Source organism: Nomascus leucogenys, chromosome 4, assembly GCF_006542625.1.
Source record: "Nomascus leucogenys isolate Asia chromosome 4, Asia_NLE_v1, whole genome shotgun sequence".
NCBI classification, from domain to species: domain Eukaryota; kingdom Metazoa; phylum Chordata; class Mammalia; order Primates; family Hylobatidae; genus Nomascus; species Nomascus leucogenys.
This window is the reverse complement of record NC_044384.1, coordinates 140,911,298-140,935,288: the sequence shown is the minus strand read 5'-3', so window position 1 is coordinate 140,935,288 and position 23,991 is coordinate 140,911,298. Positions and strand designations below refer to the sequence as shown.

The 23,991-nt window shown below is 44.6% G+C and overlaps 1 protein-coding gene across 12 annotated transcripts in view; it reads left to right on the top strand.

Annotated features, from left to right (window-relative positions):
• Window positions 1-23,991, top strand: part of PRSS55 (serine protease 55) — a 66,199-nt gene that overhangs the window by 3,798 nt on the left and 38,410 nt on the right. For 2 of the 12 annotated variants that reach the window (XR_004029838.1, XR_004029837.1), the window contains exon 1: window positions 9,071-14,967. The gene's annotated coding sequence lies outside the window, so the exon portion shown is untranslated. The other 10 variants (XR_004029831.1, XR_004029829.1, XR_004029833.1 and 7 more) reach the window with 10 other exon arrangements.

Here is a 23,991-nt window from a genome sequence, read left to right as displayed (position 1 = left end):
TCCTTCCCAAAGCCGGATATGGGTTTATTTTATTTTTTTTAACCAGATTGCTATTATGAAGAAATTGCTATGCTCATCAGCTTACTTTGAACAAAGCCGTTCTTTACCAAATGCCCTGAAGTCATTGGAAAGTCACACGACCTCGCTTTAAAGTGAAGAATTATAATTGTTTCTCTGAAGATGAGGGAGCTGCGCGAAGTTTGTCAGATGCAGCAGAGGTACGGTTTGGATCTTAAATTTCTGAAGCCACTTAGGCCTTGATTCAAACTCCAGTGTGAATGTTCAGTTGAATGAATCTGAACAGTGTCTTAAGCAGTTTAAGGCTCAGTTTTTACATTGATGGTAAAAGTAACATCTCTCCTGCAGGACGGCTCTGTGAATGGAAGGAAACAGCTAAATCCAGGTCTTTATACATGACAAGCATTGACTCAGTGGAAACTCCTGCTATTTTTGTGGTTTTTAGACCAGGCAGATCTGGGCATCACTAGGGGAGGTTTTTCCTCAGACGCAGAAGGCGGTTCTAATCCCAGAGTCCGGATGCCCTCGTTAGAATTCTGGGCCTGTAATTCGCCTTGCTGGGGTGTCCTCAGCAAGACTTTCAGCTTGTCTGATCCTTGTTTTTCTTATCTGAAATAGGCCTGTCTCACAGAGCTAATTCCCAACCCTTCTGTGTATTTCTGGCAGCCGTGTGTATGCTATTGAGAACTGGACAGGAGTGAAAGAGAGTGATGAAGACAACAGTGTATATAGCATCTCCTATTACCTATTAGCTCAGTGCTTCATGTGCGTTACCTCATTGAATTCTCCCAACAGCCCAAAAAGGTAGGAACTCTTACTATTCTCATGTTGCAGATGAGGAAATCGGAAAAGGCACAGGCACGGGGGACATCTCTTGCCAAGGTCACACAGGCAGTTCACGTAGGGGAGCCAGGAGGGAGACTGGGTCATCTGACTTCAGAGCCTGCACCCCTAACCACTGCCTCTCATTGCTTCCCTTTGGTTACAGAGGACCTGTTCTTTTAAGATCTTACAGACGATCTGGACTGGGTTGAAAAGTATTGTCCCAAAATTCACGTCCACCCAGAACCTCAGAATGTGACCTCATTTGGAAATAGAGTCTTTGCAGATATAATTAGTTAAATTAAGATGAGGTCATAGTGGATTGAAATAGACCCTAATCCAGTGACCCAGCAGAAGTAATTCCTCCGACTGCCCCAGAACCCATCGGGGCAGGCAGCTGAGGGCATGGGGGTGGCCCTGGAATAGGGGCTGTGGTGGTACGTTGAGTACCTGGCTGCACTGGTTGTACGGCTACAGTGGTTGTGGGGCTGATGGGAAACTACTAAAGTTTGGGGGAAGCAAGTAGAATTTCCTAAGAACATGATGGAGAGGGGAAAACCTGTGGTGGCTGTGAAGGTCCTGATGCCGTGTATGTCCAATTAATATCGTCCAGTGGCCATGAATTTACTGTAAAAATAGAACATGCATTAACTTCAAGCATGATAAAAGCCATGTTAAGCTTAAAAAGCTTAAAAGCCTTTAAAACAGCTCCCAGGCCAGGCGCGGTGGCTCACAGCTGTAATCTCAGCACTTTGGGAGGCCGAGGTGGGTGGATCACCCGAGGTCAGGAGTTTGAGACCAGCCTGGCCAACATGGTGAATCCCTGTCTCTACTAAAAATAAAAATAAAAAAAATTTAGCCGGGCATGGTGGCGTGTGCCTGTAATCCCAGATACTAGGGGGGCTGAGGCAGGAGGATCACTTGAACCCGGGAGGCGGAGGTTGCAGTGAGCCAAGATCATGCCACTGCACTCCAGCCTCGGCAACAGAGCAAGACTCCGTCTCACAAAAAAAAAAAAAAAAAAGCTCCCAGCCTGTGGCAGAGATTTGATATTCATTGACCAATAAATTGGCTAGACATGGAACAAGGCTACAGAAATTCTCAGGCTCCAGAAGATGGATCCATAGTAGATGTTAATGCACCGCCCTTGCTCCAGCTGCATGATGTCATGGTTTTGCGTTAGACCTAGTAGGTGCTGCATAGACCTTTAGAAGATTTGCAAAGCGAAAGCAGGAGATGACCCCTTTGAGGGTCACACACTGGCATCAACACTGCCTAACATCTCCACCTTGACAGCCGGGTGGCTCTCCTGAAGGGGGTTCATTACAATGGCTATTCACTCTGGAAAACTGGTACTGAAGACAGACAGTAAACTATCTCTCTCTCTCCCTTTCTCTCCCACACGTCCTTTAATGTCTGGGTTGTGTGGGAGCCATGATTTGAGCCTAGTCAGGGACCACCTGCATCTGATTCACTCAAGGGACTTCTTAGCAATGCAGTTCCCACCCGCGGATCCCACCCCGTGACTACCGAGTCAGCACGCCTGGGAACTGACCTTGAGAGCAAGCTCCCTAGGGGATTCTCCTGCCCACCGAGGATGAAGGGCCCTGGAGAGGCACATCCACAGGGACCCCCAGAGACCCATGTGCCAGGAGCCGCAGGCCCAGGACAGCAGCAGGGCGACCCGCAGCAGGAGGGTTGCCCTTCATCCCTCCATCCTTTCATCAGCCCTGGTCCTCCCATCAGCCACAGAGAGGCTTCTGGTGTGGAAGGGGGGCCGGGCGGGGCTTCACTCTCCACGCTCACTAGCTCACAGCCCAGCCTGACTGCCCAGGTCACAATAGGGAATGGGTGGAGCCGCCACAGTCCAGACAGAGCCGGGATCACCCTGAACCCTGTGGGGTGTGGAGGTCAGGATGGAGCTGGGGCCGAGAGGCTCGGAATGGGTGGACTCCCCAGCCAGCTGTGCTCCTATAAGTGGCAGCGTCTCAGCTTCATGACCGTGTCAGGACAAAATAGCTGGAAGCGTGCTCTAGAAATAGCCTTGGGGAATGAGAAGGACTCAGGCTGCTGTTCCAAACCCGCTGAAGTGAAACAGCAGAGAGGGCACTGGCTGTGAGACCTTAGCGGAGTCCCTTAGCTTTGTGCCTGTGATGCCTCCCCTGTAAAATGTGGATGATGATAGTGCAGCACTATATGGTTGAGAGGAGTGACGAGCTAATGCGTGTATCTGAGCACAGGATGTGGCCAATACCAAGCCACATGATTTTAATTCTCCCATTTCATCCCTACTAATGTCTTCCTGCAAAGGAAGGCACCTTGGCCAGCAGTTTCTATGAACAAGACATGTCCAAAGTACAGATCCATGCCTGGATCAGCTGCAGGGTGGCTTTTTGTGGTGCAATTCTTTCATTTCTTTGTTCATGAGGTCATCCAGAGCTCTTTGGAGCACTTTCTACTTGCTGGGCTTGGAGGACAATGCAAAGATGAACAATAGATGTTCTTTGTCTCTTTGAAGCTTATAATCATCTGGAGAGACACATTGGCAGAGAGACTACCTTAATACAATGGGGTAGGAGTATCACTGGCAGCCAGGTGAGGGGCACGGGTGTGTGGTGGGTGGGAGAAGAGGCGAGGGGGAAAATTGTCTAGAGGAAATAAGGATTGTCTCGGCTAAGCCAATTCCCAAAGGGAAAGCCCTACGGGGAGGGCAGGAATGCATTTGTTACGGTTTAAGTGATGGTCCCCCAAATTCATATGTTGATGTTCTAACCCCCAGGCCTCAGGATGTGACTTTATTTGGAAGCAGGTCCTTGCAAATGTAATTGATTAAGAGGAGGCCATGCTAGAGTAGGACGGGCCCCCAATCCAGTATGACTGGTGATCTTATAGAAAGGGGCCATTTGGACACACTCACCCAGACAGGGAGAGCCCCGTGTGAAAACTGGAGTTGCACTGCCACAAACCAAGAATGTACCAGAAGCCAGGAGGGAGAAGTGGAACGGATCCTTCCTAGCACCTTCAGAGGGAGCCCGGTCCTGCTAACACTGGGATTTTGGACTTCTGGCCTCCAGAGCTCCTGACAATATTTCTGTTGTTCTAAGCCACACAGTTTGTGGAACTTTGTTACAGCAACCCTGAAACTCAAGCAGCATTCTACCTGGGCAAAAAATATGTGCAAAGGTACAGAGGTGTACGGGAACTGCGGGAACTTCTGAGTTAAATCAGAATTGTTGTTTTGGTGGTTCAAAACTAGGAGAATATTGACAAATTTGCATGGTTCAAGTTAAGCTATCAAGTTGGAATAATGTACCAGGTTGAGTGGTAGATGGGGGGGGTCAATTTACTGAATAAAGCTCAAATCCAAATAAACCATCTTCCCTCCTATGCAGCCAGCGAATCGTTCTGATAAGAAATCACCATGCATGTGACAGGTGTATGAAGAATGGCTAGTATTACTAATTAATGGCAAGGAGCTCTGGTTGCAAACATTTTCCAAAATTCTATACATAAGGGAAGTTTGCAAACATTTTCCAAAATTCTATCCATATTCTATTTTAGGGAAAATGACTATGGGACTTTGTTTCCCCCAGCTGTTTTGAGGCTTTAAAATTTATCTTAGAACCTCTTGGAACTATCCCATTGGAATAACTGAAAGACAGATAAAACATTAGGCAGTTCATTCATTTTATTGGACGTGGAGTTTTATCAGAACCAGCAATTACTCTACTTCTCATAGCTGTAAGCAAAGCATTAGAATTCAGCAAACTAAAGCTTTTCTTTTCTCTGCCAAGCGGGGGGTCCTGAAACGGGGAGAGAAAGTCTCCTTGCCTCTGTTCTTTGGAAATGGCATGTATTTGGGATCAGTGGAGCAAAACGTCTCATCGCTGCTCTAAGTGTTTGCAAACTTTTGGGCACTGGAGGGCACATGCCTATGAGAACAGGGCATAGATAAAAGAATTCCTGCATTACCTGCCATCCTGCCCAAAGAAACCACACGACTTCCATGGCAGTCCCACACTTCAGAAAGGGAGAACACAGCAAGCACCTGCATTATCTTCATTTAGACCCCAAGTCATCCAAAAATTGCCTAGCACAGCAGTAGATGAGTTCACGTTTTAATCAAAACAGGATTGCATAGAAACATACATCCACATGAAAACCAGTACCCAATGTTTATGGTGGCTTTCTTCTTAATTGCTAAAAACTGGTAACAACCTAAATGTCCATCATCAGAGGAAGCGATCAACAAACTGTGGTGCATTCACACAACAGCGATGCTACACAGCAGCAAAGAGGAACAGCCGACTGACACGCACAACAACTCGGATATCAGGAGCATTGCGCCGAGCTGGAGAAGCCAGACACGAGCTGCTGCACACCGTATGATTCCATGGCATTCTGGGAAAGGCAAAACTCCAAGCACAGAGAATGCATGAGTTGTTGCCCAGGTTTGGGGTTCCAGGAAGAGGATGGATTACTAAGAAGCACAGGGTAATGTTTTGGGGTGAAGAAAATGTTCTATATCTTGTTTCTTTTTTTTTTTTTTTTGTGAAACGGAATTTCACTCTTGTTGCCCAGGCTGGAGAGCAATGGTGTGATCTTGGCTCACTGCAACCTCCACCTCCCAGGTTCAAGCAGTTCTTCAGCCTCAGCCTCTTGAATAACTGAGATTAGAGGCACATACCTCCCCGCCCAGCTAATTTCTGTATTTTTAGTAGAGATGGGTTTTCACCATGTTGGTCAGGCTGGTCTCGAACTCCTGACCTCAGGTGATCCGCCCACCTCAGCCCCCCAAAGTGCTGGGATTACAGGCATGAGGCACCACATCCGGCCAAAGTTCTGTGTCTGGTCACAGCCATTTACATTCATCAGAATTCACAGAACCATCCATCTTGAAGTGAGTTTGCTGAATAGAAATTATACCTCAAAGACCAGACGTTCAAAAATGCCTTTGTGTTTTGTGAGCTTCAACACTCGCCCAGTGGGAACCACAAAAGCATTGCCCAGTTTGTTGAAAGCATTGCTGTTGTAACTTCAACGTGTGGGGAGAAGTTATGTTTTCATACTGTCTTTCTCTGCTCTGGCCACTGTTACAAAACACCATAGACCGGGTGGATTGATCAACACACATTTCTTTCCCACAGCGGAGGCTGGAAGTCCCCAAGACCCAGGTTCCTGGGGAGGGCTTGCTTCCTAGCCTGCAGGTGACCAGCATCTGCTGTGTCCTGTTGTGACTCTTCCTCAGTTCCTGTGCCAGAGGGGTCAGGGGGACAAGTGGGTGTCCATCTTATAAGTGTCCTCATAAGGCCACCATCCTATCAATCAGGGCACCACCACCCTATACCTCAGTTAACCTTAATGACTTCCTTGGTGGCCCCCTGTCCTGTTGCAGCCAGGGTTAGAGCTTCAGCATACAAAGTGAAAGGCCACACAAATCTTTGTCCATAACAGATGCCCAGTGGACAGGACACTCGGGTGCCCTGAGGCTGCAGGAGCTGAGAGTGATCTTGCTCAGGTACTTCTAGTGGTAACTGCTTTGTGGGAAAAAGTCTGTTCCTCCTGGCAGGTGTCAGAAGTAGCCAAGCTGAAGCCATGCTCTAAAAGAACCTGTGCAGAGACAGAAAGACCTGTTTGAGACCGACCTGAAAGCTCTCCCAGGTGAAAGAGCAGGTAAACCTGGCTCCCTGAAGGTCCAGGGGGAGAATGGGCTTTCCTGAGAGGGCTCATCAGGGGCACAGTGGGAGGGAATGAAAGGGGTGGACAGGGTAGGGATGGGGCAGGGGTAGGAGAGAGGTCTGCAGCTCTACCCGGTACTACCCCCTCTGCCCACCAGTTCACAAATGTGACCCTGGCCCCCTCCCAGGCTGAACAGAGGGTCCCCCTAATTTGCTATGGCTCTGGGGAGCAGGGGCCCTGCTGGGACACCCTGGCGAGCAGGGGGTCACTCAGGGTCTGTGCTCTGAACTCCAGGCAAGGGAGCTGGGGGAGTCATGGCAGGACAGGACATGGCCTGAGGGCCTGTGGCTCATCACCGCCCTCTGCGTCCTAGTTTACGTTCCGGTGGCATCTGCTGCCAGGGAAAGCCACGCGTCAACACAAGCTGCGGGAGGAGAGGGGAGCTATTTGGGGCAGAAGACAGACTTAAGAAATAGACATTGCTCCCTGTGGATTTCAGCCCATTTCTTTTCGCTTTGGGGTTTCAGCTGTGCCCTAATTCTTCCCTGTACGGGGACAGTTGGATCTTTGCAGGCAATGCAACAGAGGTGCAACTCCAGATGTAGCGATTCCACTTTGGAAAGGGGTGCCAGGTGGGGGCCCCAGACTTGTGTCCAGGAGGGCATTGTCTGTGTGCCACAGTCCGCCGACCTCTTGGAGATGAAATCCCCATGCCAGCCAAGAGGGGCATGCGATGCCAACTTAGAGTTCAGCATCACTCTGCTTCTCCACTCACCATCACCCCTCACCTTCTCCTGGGCCCTGCCCTGATTTTCCGAATCTCCCTCCAGCCCTCTGCGGTGGAAACGAGGAGGTCGATGGCTCTGCAACCAGCAGGTCTGGGGCATTAAGGAAGATGGCCCTAAGTATATCAATTAGGAAGCGCTCCAGAAGGAAACAGGATTCTACTCCGAAAGTGCAAATGAAGGCATTTTAATGAAGGGACTGAAAGTTGTGGGCATTGTAAAGTGATTTAGCGAAGGAGAACAAGATGTCCAGAGGTGAACAGTAGCAGTAAGCCATAGGGGAAGCTACTGTCATTGGAATCCAGTGAGGACCACAAGCATGAAGGAGAGACTACCCTGTGGGGAATGAGTGTAGAAGGGACCCAGCCAGCAGCAGAACAATGGCCCAAACAGGAAAGTAAGAGGGAAGAAATACCCCAACCCTCTTCCTTCCTGCCCTGGTACTTTCTGTTGGTACTTGCTGAGGTCAAGCCAAGTGGCGTTTAGGATCCCAGGTAACTCAGTTCCTAGGAGCCAGCCTCCCAGGACCCAGGGAAGTACAGCACATGGATCTGTATTGGGGAAATGGGAGGCAAATGGAAAATAATGGCTCAGCGTCATCTAGCACATTCTCACAGAGGACAGAGTTGACAGCTATGAGCTATTCTGATTTTAGGGCTGATGAAGACACCACACTACCCATTATTAAGCCTTACCATGTACAATATACTATGCCCAGGATTTACAACTGTTATCTTGCTTAATCCTCATAGCAACCACATGAGGAAATTACTCTTCTTGTTTTCCATATTTAGCAGGTCAATATGCCGGATATTATATACTGATTTTTAGCAACATCGCTGCCTTTCCTTTTTTTTTCGTTTTTCTATAACTTTATTTTTTTAATTTTATTATTATTATACTTTAAGTTTTAGGGTACGTGTGCACAATGTGCAGGTTTGTTACATATGTATACATGTCACATGTTGGTGTGCTGCACCCATTAACTCGTCATTTAGCATTAGGTATATCTCCTAATGCTGTCCCTCCCCCACCCCACAACAGTCCCCAGTGTGTGATGTTCCCCTTCCTGCCTTCCTGTGTCCATGTGTTCTCATTGTTCAATTCCCATCTATGAGTGAGAACATGCAGTGTTTGGTTTTTTGTCCTTGGGATACTTTGCTGAGAATGATGGTTTCCAGCTTCATCCATGTCCCTACAAAGGACATGAACTCATTTTTTGTGGCTGTATAGTATCCCATGGTGTATATGTGCCACATTTACTTAATCCAGTCTATCATTGATGGACATTTAGATTGGTTCCAAGTCTTTGCTATTGTGAATAGTGCCGCTATAAACATACGTGTGCATGTGTCTTTATAGCAGCATGATTTATAATCCTTTGGGTATATACCCAGTAATGGGATGGCTGGGTCAAATGGTATTTCTAGTTCTAGATCCCTGAGGAATCGCCACACTGACTTCCACCATGGTTGAACTAGTTTATAGTCCCACCAACAGTGTAAAAGTGTTCCTATTTCTCCACATCCTCTCCAGCACCTGTTGTTTCCTGACTTTTTAATGATGGCCATTCTGACTGGTGTGAGATGGTATCTCATTGTGGTTTTGATTTCCATTTCTCTGGTGGCCAGTGATGATGAGCATTTTTTCATGTGTTTTTTGGCTGCATAAATCTCTTCTTCTGAGAAGTGTCTGTTCATATCCTTTGCCCACTTTTTGATGGGGTTGTTTTTTTCTTGTAAATTTGTTTGAGTTAATTGTAGATTCTGGATGTTAGCCCTTTGTCAGATGAGTAGGTTGCATCACTACCTTTCTAAATCTCCCATGTATTGTAGAGGCTGAAAGCCTAAGATTTATGTTTCTCAGGATCCCAGCAGGCTTCCAATTTAGATTTTCAGCCAAGTTTTGGGAGGCAAAGGAAAGGGAGCAATCATTTTCCCACGGCAGCTGTTTGCAGGCATGCAGATTTCAGCAGATGGCAGTCATGAGGTTTTGCCATTAACTTTGGGTCTTCTGCAAATCATCCTGATACTGAAGATAATTATATCATTTGCAGGGGGTTCCAATGATTCCTGTAGTTTACTGAGCTCTTGAAGCAACTGTTTTTCCTGACCTTGACACTCAAGCACTTTTGATCATTCTAGAAGTACCCATTTTCATGTATTAAATACCTTTCTGTTTGAGATACATGAGTGTTTTCTATTTTCCTGAAAGAATCCTGACTGATACAGTATTTGGTACTGAAAGTGGTTCCAGGAAATACAACTGCAAAGATGGAGGGAAATCTAAGATGTGTTGTTAGGCATGGATTAGCTTGAAGCCAATAATGACCTCCTGGCTAGTGGAAAATGGGTTTCTGGTAGTCCATGGCATGCAATGTCTTAAGTTACGACCTGCCATTCATGGAATCAATTGCCTATTAAAAGACACCAAGCACCTTTTTGATAGAATACTCTGGTGGAAGAGATAAGTACAAGGGTTAAAGTTACTGAATGCAATGGAAAATTTACAGAAAAAATGCAGAACAAAATACCCCAACAATTTCAGGGCTTTAAAATTTCAACTCAAGGGCGTAACTCAAAAGCATTGGAGAAGCATCAAAGAAGCTTCTACAACTGCCCCTGAAATAATCTTTTATTGTAGCAGAAATTGAACCTGGGGTTGTTCCTGCAAGGTGGCAGAATTACAACCTAACTTGAATTCACAGCCTCTTTAGGTGCTTCCATGAAAGGTAATTTATTGGGAAGGACTGTGACCAGGAGTATTAAATTGGGAAACTTGTCATTAGAGTCATCCCAGTAGAATTCGTAGAAATCAGTTCAAATCTGACCCAGGGGAAGACAGAAAACATATTAAAAGAACTGCAACATTCTTCTAATGTATATTTACAGAGACCTGAGGATTATGTGCAAGAATGGATTCTAAGGGACTTGGAATTTGATTTGACTGGGCCAAATTTATCAGTCTGGGTGCACTTAAAAGAAATTCTGAATTCAGTGGTTTACCTAGAGCAGCTGGAAGTGGCTCTATTTGGTTGAAGGACTAAAACCTTGGACCAAAAAAATGGCCTACGTTAAACAGAATTGCTTTCCAGAAATATAAAAGAAGGAATCCAAAGTCTTAGAAAAGAATGCCAGAATGGATTTATTAATTGTGACCTGCTCCCCCATCCTCTAACTCTAGTTTATGAGATTCCTGAGGATGCTTTATTATATCAGGCATTGAAAAATACGTTTTCAAGGTGAGCACCAGCATCCTTGGAAGGCCCTGCTGTGGCCATCGTCTGTAGGCTGGGGGTGATGTAGCACATACCCATCTGGTGGAAAATTGATTACAACTGACCCCTTCCCTCATGGAGTAGTCCGCAGTTTTTCATCACAGTAGTAGACATTTATTTATTCTGTCTATGGATGTGTCTCCCAGGCCCACAAGGCCTTTGCTGCCTCATCACACAAACCTTACTAAATGCCTCGTTATTCATCACGATGGTTTTGCATTTGGCATTACTTCTTACAAGCTGATTAAAACGCAACAGATTAAAGTGCAACAGAACTGAAGCAATGCACTTGGTGCCCATGGGATTCACGGATCTTCCCATAGGTCCCACCACCCAGAAGCAGCATGCCTGATAGAACAGTGGAATGGCCCCATGAAGGTTATGCAACTGAGCCTGTTGAGATCTCACAACGTGAGGCTGGAGTGCTCCTTTACAAAGTACCATGTCTATTATGAAGCACATTCAATAGGAGCTGATTCTTGTATGGCCAGAAAACTTGGGTTTGGGAACCAAGGGATAAGAATGGGACTGGCTTCATTTACTATTGCACGTAATAATCAACACCCAATAAAGCTTCGCTTCTTATCACTGCAACTTTGAGCTCTGGAGGTTTAGAGACCTTAGTTCTCAAGGGAAGAATGCCTCTACCAGGGAATACGATGGTTGATTGCATGGAGAGTTGAGACTGCCACCTGGACATTTGGAGTTGATTATACCACTAAGCCAATAGGCAAAGGAGAAGGTTAGTGTCGGCGCTGAAAAGACTGACCCCAAATGTCAAAGAACAGAGATTTGCTCCACACATGGGGACAAGGAGGAATATGTCTGAAATCCATTACATCCTTTGAAGATGCTCTATTTGATTGTCCAAAGGGAGAAATCAGTGGAAAACTATAGCAACCCCATACAGGAAAAACCATCAAGAGCTCAGAAATGAATGAATGGTCACCCCAACAGATAAAGAACCACATTCAGCTGAGGTTCAAATTGGAAGAAGGCCAACTGTGGCCTCAGGATCAGTTGCACACTTGAGAACAATTGCAGCAGCCTGGATTTTCATGTTTTATGTATTTGTATATACCAATTTCCCTTTATTCCTTCTTTTCCCCAAGTGTTCACATTGGTTACATTTATCACTGATCTTTAGGATATAAGATTATGGTGGCCATGGAGGTGTACCACCCAGATCTACTTCAAAAGAACCTGCTGTGGGAAGCATAGTTGATGACGGCCTTCAGCTACTGCTCCTCCAGATCCATCATGGCTGTCAGACCAACACTGCACTTCTACAGAGTATACCCAGCCAATGGCTGAGAGTGACGGGCCAACTTTTTTTGGGCCATTACTGCTCAACCTGGCACCCTTTGCTCAGGAATTCTTATCAGCCTGGTCCAGACTTTCTCAGACCTGCAATGGGGTCTAAAGATGTTCTGCCTCCTCCTGCTCCCAAGATCCTTTATCCTTACCAGGCATTTCCACCAATAAATCTCTTTCACATATAATTCAGTCTTGGCATCGGCTCTTGGAGGACCCAAACTGACAGGGATGTGAAGCTGAGATTGTGATTAAACAGTCTCACTCAAAGATGGATATGATGATTTTATGAGACTTTTCAGAGAGGAACTGAGTGTTCTGTTTGCGTAGAGAATGGTCGTATTGTGTTAGGAGCATGCTGTTGTTACTGTTCTTGTTTTCTAGAAATTTTAATAAAGAAGGTTGTGTGCATACGCTGAGCAGCCAAAGTGGTAGGCTTGCTAGATCGTGTCTCAGTAGGCACTCAAAATCCAGTTCCCCTAAATGCTAATTCCATTTTTCTGTGTCACGTTGCAGCTGCCTTACTCTAGTATTCTGGATGTGATTTTGGGTCCCATGAGATGCACTTACTAGTATCTGCAATGTACAATGCAGGCAGCAGCAGCGCCAGCTAAAGCTGAACTCTGGTAGAGTTGGATTGGATTTTTACAGTGACCTAACTCTTCAGTGTGATATTTCCTCCTGGTCATCGGCTACAGGCTATGAGACAGCCTGAGGGAGAGAGGGTAGCCATGTTTCCCACTACCTCCCAACCACTGGCTGGTGCACTAGCCTCCTGGCCTTAGGTCGCAGCCACAATGACATGACCTCCTAAAATCCCTGGCAAGCTGTAGGAGCAGCCCTGCAACCAAGCCTGCTCGTAAGGTAAGGGTTTCTGTTTACTAACCTAGAGCTGCTCTATTCTTTCATCCTTGTTCCCCTTTCAACCGTCTCTCGCAAGTACTAGTTGTGCATTAAATACGCATTTTGTTTTGCAAAATGAGAAGAGCTTATAAATACTTCAAATTTTCTCCCTCTGTTTCACTCCTTTCCATTTCTTTCTAAAATTACAGTAAAATATTTTTGTCTTTATACAAAACAATAATACCATAAAACAAAACACTACAGAGTTGAAGCCCTCTGAGGATCTCTCCATTTCTTCCAGCCATAACGAATATCCTGAACTTTGCATTTCTTTTCCCTTTGCAGTTGCTTATTTTTTCTACATCTGAATATATCCTTACACGTTTTTAAAATTTATAGAAATATCACACGGAATACATTTTTCTGTAACTTGCCTTTGCGCTGCCTTGTGAGATTAAGCTATGTTGATCTATTTAACTCCAGCTGATGTATGTAATCATTGCCTAATGACATTCTGTTGACTATACCAAAATTTATTCAGGTCTCTGATAATGAGCATTTAGATTGGTTTGTTTTCTATTTATGAATTTAGCAATTATGTGCTTCTAATTTTTTGTTATTATAAACTATGGTGCTATGAATATTCCTGGATATGCTACCTTCAAAATTTTAAAATTTTAAGTGTTTGAAAATACAGTCATGTCAGGATATGTTCTGAGAAATGTATCATTAGGCAATTTCATTGCTAGGCACACATCAGTGTGTGCAAATCTAGATGGCATTGCCTACTACACACCTAGGCCATATGGTGTAGTGTGTTGCTCTGACCACCATCATATGTGTAGTTCATCATTGACCAAAATGGCATTCTGTGGCACGTCTGTATTAAAATTTTTTCGTGGAAAACCATTTTTTAAAATCTGTTTTACATGAATGATAGTTTTTAGTGTCAACAATTTAAATATGGCAGTTATTTTTTTCTCAGCACATTGGTGGTATTATTCCAACATCTTTTAGCTTCCCTTGCTGCTGCTGAGAAGTCTGTTGATTTGATACTCCTCTGTAAGTAATCCATTTTTTCCTCGCATATGCTGATTTTGAGATCTTCTCTGCCTTTATTATTCTGCCATTTCACTAAAATGTGTTTGGAGATATATAAATTCTGCTTGGACTGTATTGTGCTTCCAGAATTGGAAGATCAATGTCTTTCATTAACTATGGAACATTCTTGGTCACGGACTCATTGAATGTTTCCTTTTCTCCATTATTTCTATTCTTTTCTGAAACTTCGGTAGTCATATGTTAGTCCTTTTAACTCCATCTGCCTCGTTTCATAACTTCTCTCTCATGTTTTCCCTTATTGCTTTTTAGCATCCTGAGTAATGTTCAGATCCATCTACTGGTTTACTGATTATATTTTTATTTCCATAAATTCCACTGGATTCTTTTTCAATTCTGCCTGGCCATTTTTTGATGGTATTTTGTTTTCAGTCTCATTTTAAGTTTCTTCCTTTAAAAAAATATTTTATACATAATTATTTACATTTACTATCTAATAATTTAAGTATCTGAACTCTAGGTGTGTAATCTTCTTTCCTGTTCTTTTTCATGATGGTTTGTTTTCTGTTTATGAATTTAGCAATTGTATGTTTTGTACTCACGTTTGGCTGAACTTAATTCGTGGGAATCTGTAGGAGACTGTAAAAATATCAGTGGTTGCCACAGTATAGATGAACAAGTGAAACACTGAGGATTTTTTGGCAGGGAAGCCACTCTGTGTGATTACTACAATGGTGGCCACGTCATTATACACTCATCAAAACCCATAGCATGTGCAATGCAAACAGTGAATCCTAATGTAAACTCTAGATTCTAGTTAATCATAATGCATCAATATTGGCTCATTAATTGTAACGTGCCACACTAATGCAAGATATTAAAATAGGAGAAATTGGGAGGAGATTGGGCGTATGGGAATCCATTGTATAATACTTTCTGCTCAATTTTTTTATAAACCTATAACTGTCAAAAGCGTATTCATTTTTTTAAATGTAGAGATAAAAAACTAAAAAAAATTAACCTTTGTGATTTTGACTTAAACAGGGAACCCTGTCTCAGGGTCATGAGAGAAAAGAACCAAGTGTCTCCTTCCGTGAACTGAAGGGCATCAAGAAGAGTGGCGTTTTAGTGGCATAGGGGAATTCACTTTCTTTTGCCATCTTATGTTGGGTATGTGTTGTGTTCTTTTTTTTATTATACTTTAAGTTTTAGGGTACATGTGCACAACGTGCAGGTTTGTTACATATGTATACATATGCCATGTTGGTGTGCTGCACCCATTAACTCTTCATTTAACATTAGGTGTATCTCCTAATGCTGTCCCTCCCCCCTCCCCCAACCCACAAAAGGCCCCAGTATGTGATGTCCCCCTTCCTGTGTCCATGTGTTCTCATTGTTCAGTTCCCACCTATGAGTGAGAACATGCAGTGTTTGGTTTTTTGTACTTGCGATAGTTTGCTGAGAATGATGGTTTCCAACTTCATCCATGTCCCTACAAAGGACATGAACCCATCATTTTTTATGGCTGCATCGTATTCCATGGTGTATATGTACCACATTATCTTTTTTTAAAATTTTATTATACTTCAAGTTTTAGGGTACATGTGCACAACGTGCAGGTTTGTTACATATGTATGCATGTGCCATGTTGGTGTGCTGCACCCATTAACTCATCATTTAGCATTAGGTATATCTCCTAATGCTATCCCTCCCCCCTCCCCCCACCCCACAATAGTCCCCAGAGTGTGAAGTGCCCCTTCCTGTGACCATGTGTTCTCATTGTTCAGTTCCCACCTATGAGTGAGAACATGCAGTGTTTGGTCTTTTGTCCTTGGGATAGTTTGCTGAGAATGATGGTTTCCAGTTTCATCCATATCCCTACAAACGACATGAACTCATCATTTTTTATGGCTGCATAGTATTCCATGGTGTATATGTGCCACATTTTCTTAATCCAGTCTATCGTTGTTGGACATTTGGATTGGTTCCAAGTCTGCTATTGTGAATATTGCCACTATAAACATACATGTGCATGTGTCTTTATAGCAGCATGATTTATAATCATTTGGGTATATACCTAGTAATGGGATGGCTGGGTCAAATGGTATTTCTAGTTCTAGATCCCTGAGGAATCGCCACACTGACTTCCACAATGGTTGAACTAGTTTACAGTCCCACCAACAGTGTAAAAGTGTTCCTATTTCTCCACATCCTCTCCAGCACCTGTTGTTTCCTGACTTTTTAATGATGGCCATTCTGACTGGTGTGAGATGGTATCTCATTGTGGTTTTGATTTCATTTTCTCTGGTGGCCAGTGATGATGAGCATTTTTTCATGTGTTTTTTGGCTGCATAAATGTCTTCTTCTGAGAAGTGTCTGTTCATATCCTTTGCCCACTTTTTGATGGGGTTGTTTTTTTCTTGTAAATTTGGTTGAGTTAATTGTAGATTCTGGATATTAGCCCTTTGTCAGATGAGTAGGTTGCAAAAGTTTTCTCCCATTCTGTAGGTTGCCTGTTCACTCTCATGGTAGTTTCTTTTGCTGTGCAGAAGTTCTTTAGTTTAATTGGATCCCATTTGTCAATTTTGGCTTTTGTTGCCATTGCTTTTGGTGTTTTAGACATGAAGTCCTTGCCCATGCCTATGTCCTGAATGGTGTTGCCTAGGTTTTCTTCTAGGGTTTTTATGGTTTTTGGTCTAACAGTTAAGTCTCTAATCCATCTTGAATGAATTTTTGTATAAGGTATAAGGAAGGTATCCAGTTTCAGCTTTCTACATATGGCTAGCCAGTTTTCCCAACACCATTTATTAAATAGGGAATCCTTTCCCCATTGCTTGTTTTTGTCAGGTTTGTCAAAGATCAGATGGTTGTAGATATGCAGCATTATTTCTGAGGGCTCTGTTCTGTTCCATGGGTCTGTATCTCTGTTTTGGTACCAGTACCATGCTGTTTTGGTTACTGTAGCCTTGTAGTATAGTTTGAAGTCAGGTAGCGTAATGTCTCTGGTTTTGTTCTTTTGGCTTAGGATTGACTTGGTGACGTGGGCTCTTTTTTGGTTCCATATGAACTTTAAAATAGTTTTTTCCAATTCTGTGAAGAAAGTCATTGGTAGCTTGATGGGGATGGCATTGAATCTATAAATTACCTTGGGCAGTATGGCCGTTTTCACAATATTGATTCTTCCTCCCCATGAGCATGGAATGTTCTTCCATTTTTTTGTGTCCTCTTTTATTTCATTGAGCAGTGGTTTGTAGTTCTCCTTGAAGAGGTCCTTCACATCCCTTGTAAGTTGGATTCCTAGGTATTTTATTCTCTTTGAAGCAATTGTGAACGGGAGTTCACTCATGATTTGGCTCTCTGTCTGTTATTGGTGTATAAGAATGCTTGTGATTTTTGTACATTGATTTTGTATTCTGAGACTTTGCTGAAGTTGCTTATCAGCTTGAGAAGATTTTCGGCTGAGATGATGGGGTTTTCTAGATATACAATCATGTCATCTGCAAACAGGGACAATTTGACTTCCTCTTTTCCTAATTGAATGTCCTTTATTTCCTTCTCCTGCCTGATTGCCCTGGCCAGAACTTCCAACACTATGTTGAATAGGAGTGGTGAGAGAGGGCATCCCTGTCTTGTGCCAGTTTTCAAAAGGAATGCTTCCAGTTTTTGCCCATTCAGTATGATATTGGCTGTGGGTTTGTCATAGATAGATCTTATTATTTTGAGATACGTCCCATGAATGCCTAATTTATTGAGAGTTTTTAGCATGAAGGGTTGTTGAATTTTGTCAAAGGACTTTTCTGCATCTATGGAGATAATCATGTGGTTTTTGTCTTTGGTTCTGTTTATATGCTGGATTATTTTTATTGATTTGCATATGTTGAACCAGCTTTGCATCCCAGGGATGAAGCCCACTTGATCATGGTGGATAAGCTTTTTGATGTGCTGCTGGATTTGGTTTGCCAGTATTTTATTGAGGATTTTTGCATCGATCGATGTTCATCAGGGATATTGGTCTAAAATTCTCTTTTGTTGTTGTGTCTCTGCCAGGCTTTGGCATTAGGATGATGCTGGCCTCATAAAATGAGTTAGGGAGGATTCCCTCTTTTTCTATTGATTGGAATAGTTTCAGAAGGAATGGTACCAGCTCCTCTTTGTACCTTTGGTAGAATTCAGCTGTGAATCCATCTGGTCCTGGACTTTTTTTGGTTGGAAAGCCATTAAACTTCAAAGAGGGAAGTCTTGTATTTCATTTTGTTCCTTGTAGTCCAAAAGATGGGACTATGACACTGTTGATGGTTAATTTAATGTGTCCAACTTGGCCAGGCTCTGGTGCCCAGTTGTTTGAACAGCAGCGTAGATGTTGCTCTCAAGGTTGTTTTTAGACATGATTAACATTTGAGTCAATAGACCTTGAGGAAAGCAGATTGCCCTCCATTTGTGAGTTGGCCTCATCCAATCAGATGAAGGTCTTAGGAGAAAGGATTTAAGTCCCCCAAAGAAGAAATTTTTCCCCTAGATGGCCTTCGGACTTGAAAATGCAACATCAACTCTTCCTTGGGTCTCCAGTTTACCTGCCTTCCCCACAGATTTTAGACTTGCCAGCCGCCACAATCACATGGGCCAGTTCTTTAAAATAAATCCCTCTCTCTTTACATATATGTAATAAAAGGAAACTATCCATAAATAAATGATATGTATTTAGAAATAAAACAATATGTATTTTTATATACTTATGTATATATAAAATTATGTATGTATACAGACACATGCATACATACATAGGTATGTATACAGACGCATGTATATACATAAATATATGTATACATGTATGTATACAAGTTCAGTTGGTCCTCCATATCCATGAGTTCTGCATCTGTGGATTCAACCAACCTCAGATCGAAAGTATTTGGAAAAAATATGGATGGTTGTATCTGTACTGAACATGCACGAACTTTTTTAAAATTATTATCCTTAAAACAATACAGTATAACAACAATTTACATAGCACTGACATTGTATTAGGCACTATAAGTAATCTAGAGAAGATTTAAAGTATATGGAAAGATTGCATAGGGTATATACAAATACTGTTTTATATGAGGAACTTGAGCCTCCATGGATTTTTGTATCCAAGAAGGGTCCTGGAACCAATTTCCCACAGATACCAAGGGACAACTGCATTTATATAATGAAACTAATTACTAATTGCGAGGGACCCTATAAGAAGAGGCACACATTTGGCTGTGACATATACATTAGACGTCATGAACCACCCATACCATCTACATTCCTGTATCTTTCCAATGCCTGTTTCACAAAGTATCTGAATGAATGAGCAGATGAATGTCTTTCTCTTTTCTGGGGCCACATATGATTGTCTCCTTTGTAGCTATGCCAGGTAGACATAACCAAGAAAGGACCACCCAGAAAACTACCACTAGTCCCTGGCTGTCCTTCATGGCACTGATCTTTAAATAAACATGGTCTTTTAGTTTTCTAAAAACAAATTCTTATCGTTTGTATTTCAGTCTGGCCACACAAGCTATTTTGTTTCCACTCAGTGAAAAGATGTGCTTGCTACCCCACAGCAGATGCTCCACAGATGCTCGTGTGAGAACGGAAAGGAAGAGAGGACAGAGAAGGAAAAGGGGTGGGTCCAAAGCTTAGCAATTAAGTTTATCACCGGTAAACATGGTGGCTAGCAGCATTTGAGACCCCAATCCTAGCAAGAAGGGGTACTGAGGAGCACATACCAGCGAGCTTCTCGTGGATCCTGAGATTACAGTATAGGCTTTCCCCTCCTTTTCTGTCTCCTCCTGGATCCATGGAATTGAGCCACACACACAAACATACCAGGTCTCCCCCTGGAGCCAGATCTTATGCCCCACCTGAAGACACCCACTTGGAAGAGTCTCTGGGTTCCATAAATAGCACAAACCAGAGGTGCGCCACTGTCTCCCTGGGAATTAGAAAAGGAAGAACAGTCTGCAATCAATGGTACCTCCAGCAAGAACATGGAGGGGAAAATGGGAGGGTCCTAGTGGTGTAGGCTAAGGCCCCCGATTTGGGAACCTAGAAAGTGATGGGGTACCTGGCGGGAGGAGAGGGCTGGGCAGGGGTGAGTACCTTGCAGATACCATTGGTGCCTGGTTCCTTCCAAGCACAAATCATGTTCCTGGACAGCTGGTTTACCCTCTTGGCGCATTCTTTCTGGCTAATCTGCACCACTCTCAGCTTTTCCAGGCGCATGTTTAAGTCATCATATTGGTCTGACAAAGGGAGAAAGCTGGTGTCAGAGTGAGCACTGCATCAGCCGCCAACAGTGAACAGCCCACACGCGATCAGCATGGAAGCCTGGGAGGCCATCAACGTCCAGCAGATCACAAATTCACAGGGCATGGAGGCCTGGGATGACTTCGATCTCCTCTCCAACAGCCCCAACAAGAAGTTCCTCCACTAAATGTGCTTCCTGTGGGAAGCTCATTCTCTCCAGAAGCAGCCCACAAAAGCCCCAGCCTCAGCCCCTGCCAGGGGAATTTGGAATGAAGGTCCTCCCTGGCCCCACCATCTCTTCAAGCCAGGCTTTGCCCCATGTAGAGGATCAGAGCAGCCCAACCTCTGAATTGGTGTTGTCCAGTGTCTTCACCAAGCCAAATGGGGAAACCAAGAAGAAGACACATCTGGTCATGCCACTTTGTAGGAAGAAACTGACCACAATGCCAGGGGAACTCTTGGCCTTCTCCCCACCACACTCCTACCCTCCCAGAGATCTTCCCTGGCCAGGCAGCCTGGTGCCTTGCAGGGAAAGGGGTGGAGACATCTGTAACGGAGCTTGGTTGGAGAATCACTGGCTCAGAGCTATCTCAGGATGGTATTTTACATGGGGTGGCCAATAGATGGGGAGATGGCCATCGTGAAAGAGCCACAGGTGGGAAGATCCAAACTGGCTTATCACGCTTTTGGCTCCAAAAAATTATCATGGGTCTCATATTTTGAGATTCTTCTATGTCCTAGGCTTTTACTGGGGACCTCATTTAATTTAATCCCCGTACCTTTTTTGAGGAGGCGTTCCTGGCATTCTGAAGGTGAGGAAGGTGAAGGAGCTCAAGAGAGATAAAGCCACAATTCAGACCCAAGCATTCCCGCACCCAAAGCATCATGCTCTCTAGCCCAAGGTACCCTACATTGGGGCTTTCTATGGGTTCTGAAAATGGGGCATGTACCATACCCATTGGTCGTTACCCACTCTGCCATCCAACACCGATGCCAGGTCCTCTCCTCCTCCTGCAGGCAGACAGGCATTTTCAAATTGCTGAATTGCACTGGTGTGGCAAGTAGAAGCAGAGAGAGGTCACTGTCGAGCTGGGGCGGTTTGTAATCTTTGTGAATAATGACCTTCTGCACTTGCTTTCTCGCCGAGTGAATGTTGCTGAATGTTCTTGTTCCCATGACCACAGTGACATTTACCACAGCCATGTCTAATCTAAAGAATGAATATAAAAACACCAGTGCTAACAAGGGTGATAGTGCAGTTCACATTCATAGACACATTTGTAAACAGTAAGTTGACAACTAAGGAGAAGTCCAGTGCAGTGGGTGAGCTACAGTGGTCTGGAGCATGGCCAGGATCAGATAGGTAGGAATCAGGAGCCCAAGCTCTGACAAATCTCTGAACCAGTGGGTTGACAGTCCAGGGAAAGTCTCCTGACCACAAGAGGAGGAACGAATCCCTCTGAGAGATGAGACTGTAAGCTCCTTGATGACAGGGACCTTGGCAGTCTTGTCAACTCCTATGTCCGCAGCACTTGGAACGGTACACAGTAGGTGCTCAACGGGAAGGTGTTCAATCAGTGACTCCAGGGTGTTGTCTTCATACAGATGACAGGCAGGAGAGAGTGTATTGGATGTACTGGGTGCACAGCTCTGACTAGCAGCCCCCATTTGAATACGGTTGGCTAAATAAAGGGGAGAGAGTGGGTGTACAGCAGAGACCGTGGGTTACAAAGCCAATGTAACATTTTGCACATAGAACCTAGGGCTTCATAGGCCTGTGCACTGGCCTACTGAGCGGCCCAGCCCAGACAATACATTGACAAGACGGGATGTAGATGAAGACACTTACAGGGTTCTTGGGAAGCAATGTGCGGCTGTCAGAACCCACCACCGATGTATGATTGAGCCTCCACAGAGGTGTTTCCGAGACATCTGGATACTCACCTGCCACGGGAACTCACCATTCTGGACTTGAAGCTGTTCATGAAATGGTAACCATGATGAGTTTGGAAAAGCAGGCCTGTGGCCACATTGAATGTTTTCTGAAAGAGAAAGGAAAGAGCCATTTGTACGTGAGAAGCATGGAGAGATCCTTATCTGTTATTCCCGGAATCTTCCCAAGTAAGACCAGTGCTGAAAGCTGAGCAAGGTGGCACAAACAGGCCAAAGAGAGGGAGAGCTCAGAAAACACCAGCAACCTGCACCTTTTTCTGTGTCCATTCTTCACAGCCACAGAGAGCGGAGAGACCTGGGGAAGTCTGAGCAGGGCTCTTTCAGAGGTGTATAGGGTTAGAGTGGCCATGGAGATGCACCAAAGAGACACAGGGTCCACTCCGGAGATGGAAACTGTGCAGTGATTTGAACAAGGAAAGCTTAACAGGAAGAATCACAAACTGTAACCGGGGAGCGACTACAAAGCATGAGGAACACTCTAAGATATGGCAGGGCAGGAGGAAAGTATCTGAGGAGGAGCCGAACTTGGCAGGGGAGCCTCTCCCCTTCCCCAGGAGTGGGACTCACAACACATTGAAGAAGGTGTCTGCAGCCCAGCGGAAGACAGAGACATTTGCCGGGTTGCCCCAGGCCGGAGCTGATGCCCTTTGCTAGAGAAGCGGAATGCACCCCTCGGGAGTGCAGGTGGCCAGGAAACGGTGGCCAGGACTGGCAACAAGGAACACCCCTCTGGAGAGCAGGTGGACTGGTGCAGCACACAGGTGCCTGCAGGGAGCTCGTCAAGAGCCGGCCCACTGGCTAGGGGGGGTGCAAGAGCTGGGTGTGTGTGTCTGTCTTGGGACAGCTGCAGTGAAAAGGTGTAGAGGGCTCAGGGGATTTCGAGGCTGATCCAAGAAAAAGATATGATCACGAGGTGGTGACAGCACACACAAGTTTCATTTGGGAAATGCTTTGGGAGATTGCATGCAGGGGCAGCCCTTTACAGCATGAGACTATCTGGAGGTTAAGGAGACACCATCCAGAAGAGGAAGAGGACTCTGACAGGGGGTTACTCGTCTAGGTGATGCGGTTCACTGGCACAGTGGGGAGTCTCTGGGTCAGAGAGCTCTCAAGGACAGCAACGGCTTCATATTACCTGTGGCTAGCAGATGTTGAGTGCAGTTTCACAGGGTATGCAAAGCAGACAAGCTTTAAATGGCCAAATACCTATTTAGACTATGTTCAAAAACAGCTGGATGTGTAAAACATTGAGTTTGGGACCAGCAGGCTTTTGAGCTAATGAGGAGAAGCCTGCCACAAAGAAATTAACAAGCTAAGGGCCATCCTTGGCTCATTTGTAGAACAGGTCACTGAACCGAAGACAGGGCTTGAGCTCACTGAGAGAGGCATGGCGGAGCCAAGCACCACCAGGTGTTCCCCATATGCTGGGGGCAACCACGCCATAGGAGCAAGCAGCAGCAAACAGAAGCATGCTGGAGAGGACCAGGAAGAAAGGCCCCTTCCACCTGCAGTATCCTTCCAGCACCTGCTGCTGAGAAAGCTTCATGTTGTGCTTGCTACAAAGAAAAATTTCTTACAGGGTCCAGCTGCATTATTGCCAACCCAATTTACAGGGATCCAAAGAAGGCCTGTAGGGGGTTGGGGGGCAAAAAAGACATGCAGAGTAAAGGACACGGTCACTGTGGCCACCAGTCTCCAGCAAATATCCATGCCCTGAAGGACTCCTGGAAATAGCCCAGGAAAATGAGAAGCAAATAGAGATTTGGCACAGGCTTAATAAATATGTATTCTTTTTTTAAAGGAACAGGGATACGAAAAAACAGCAACATTTACTAGATGAAACTCTAAATAGGAAAATATTACCGAGAACAAATAAAAAAATCTGAGTAGGTATTTTGCCATCAATCATAAAAAATAAAACCTTATAAAGCAATCACCTATGTGAAAGAAGATTATAAATTAGAAACT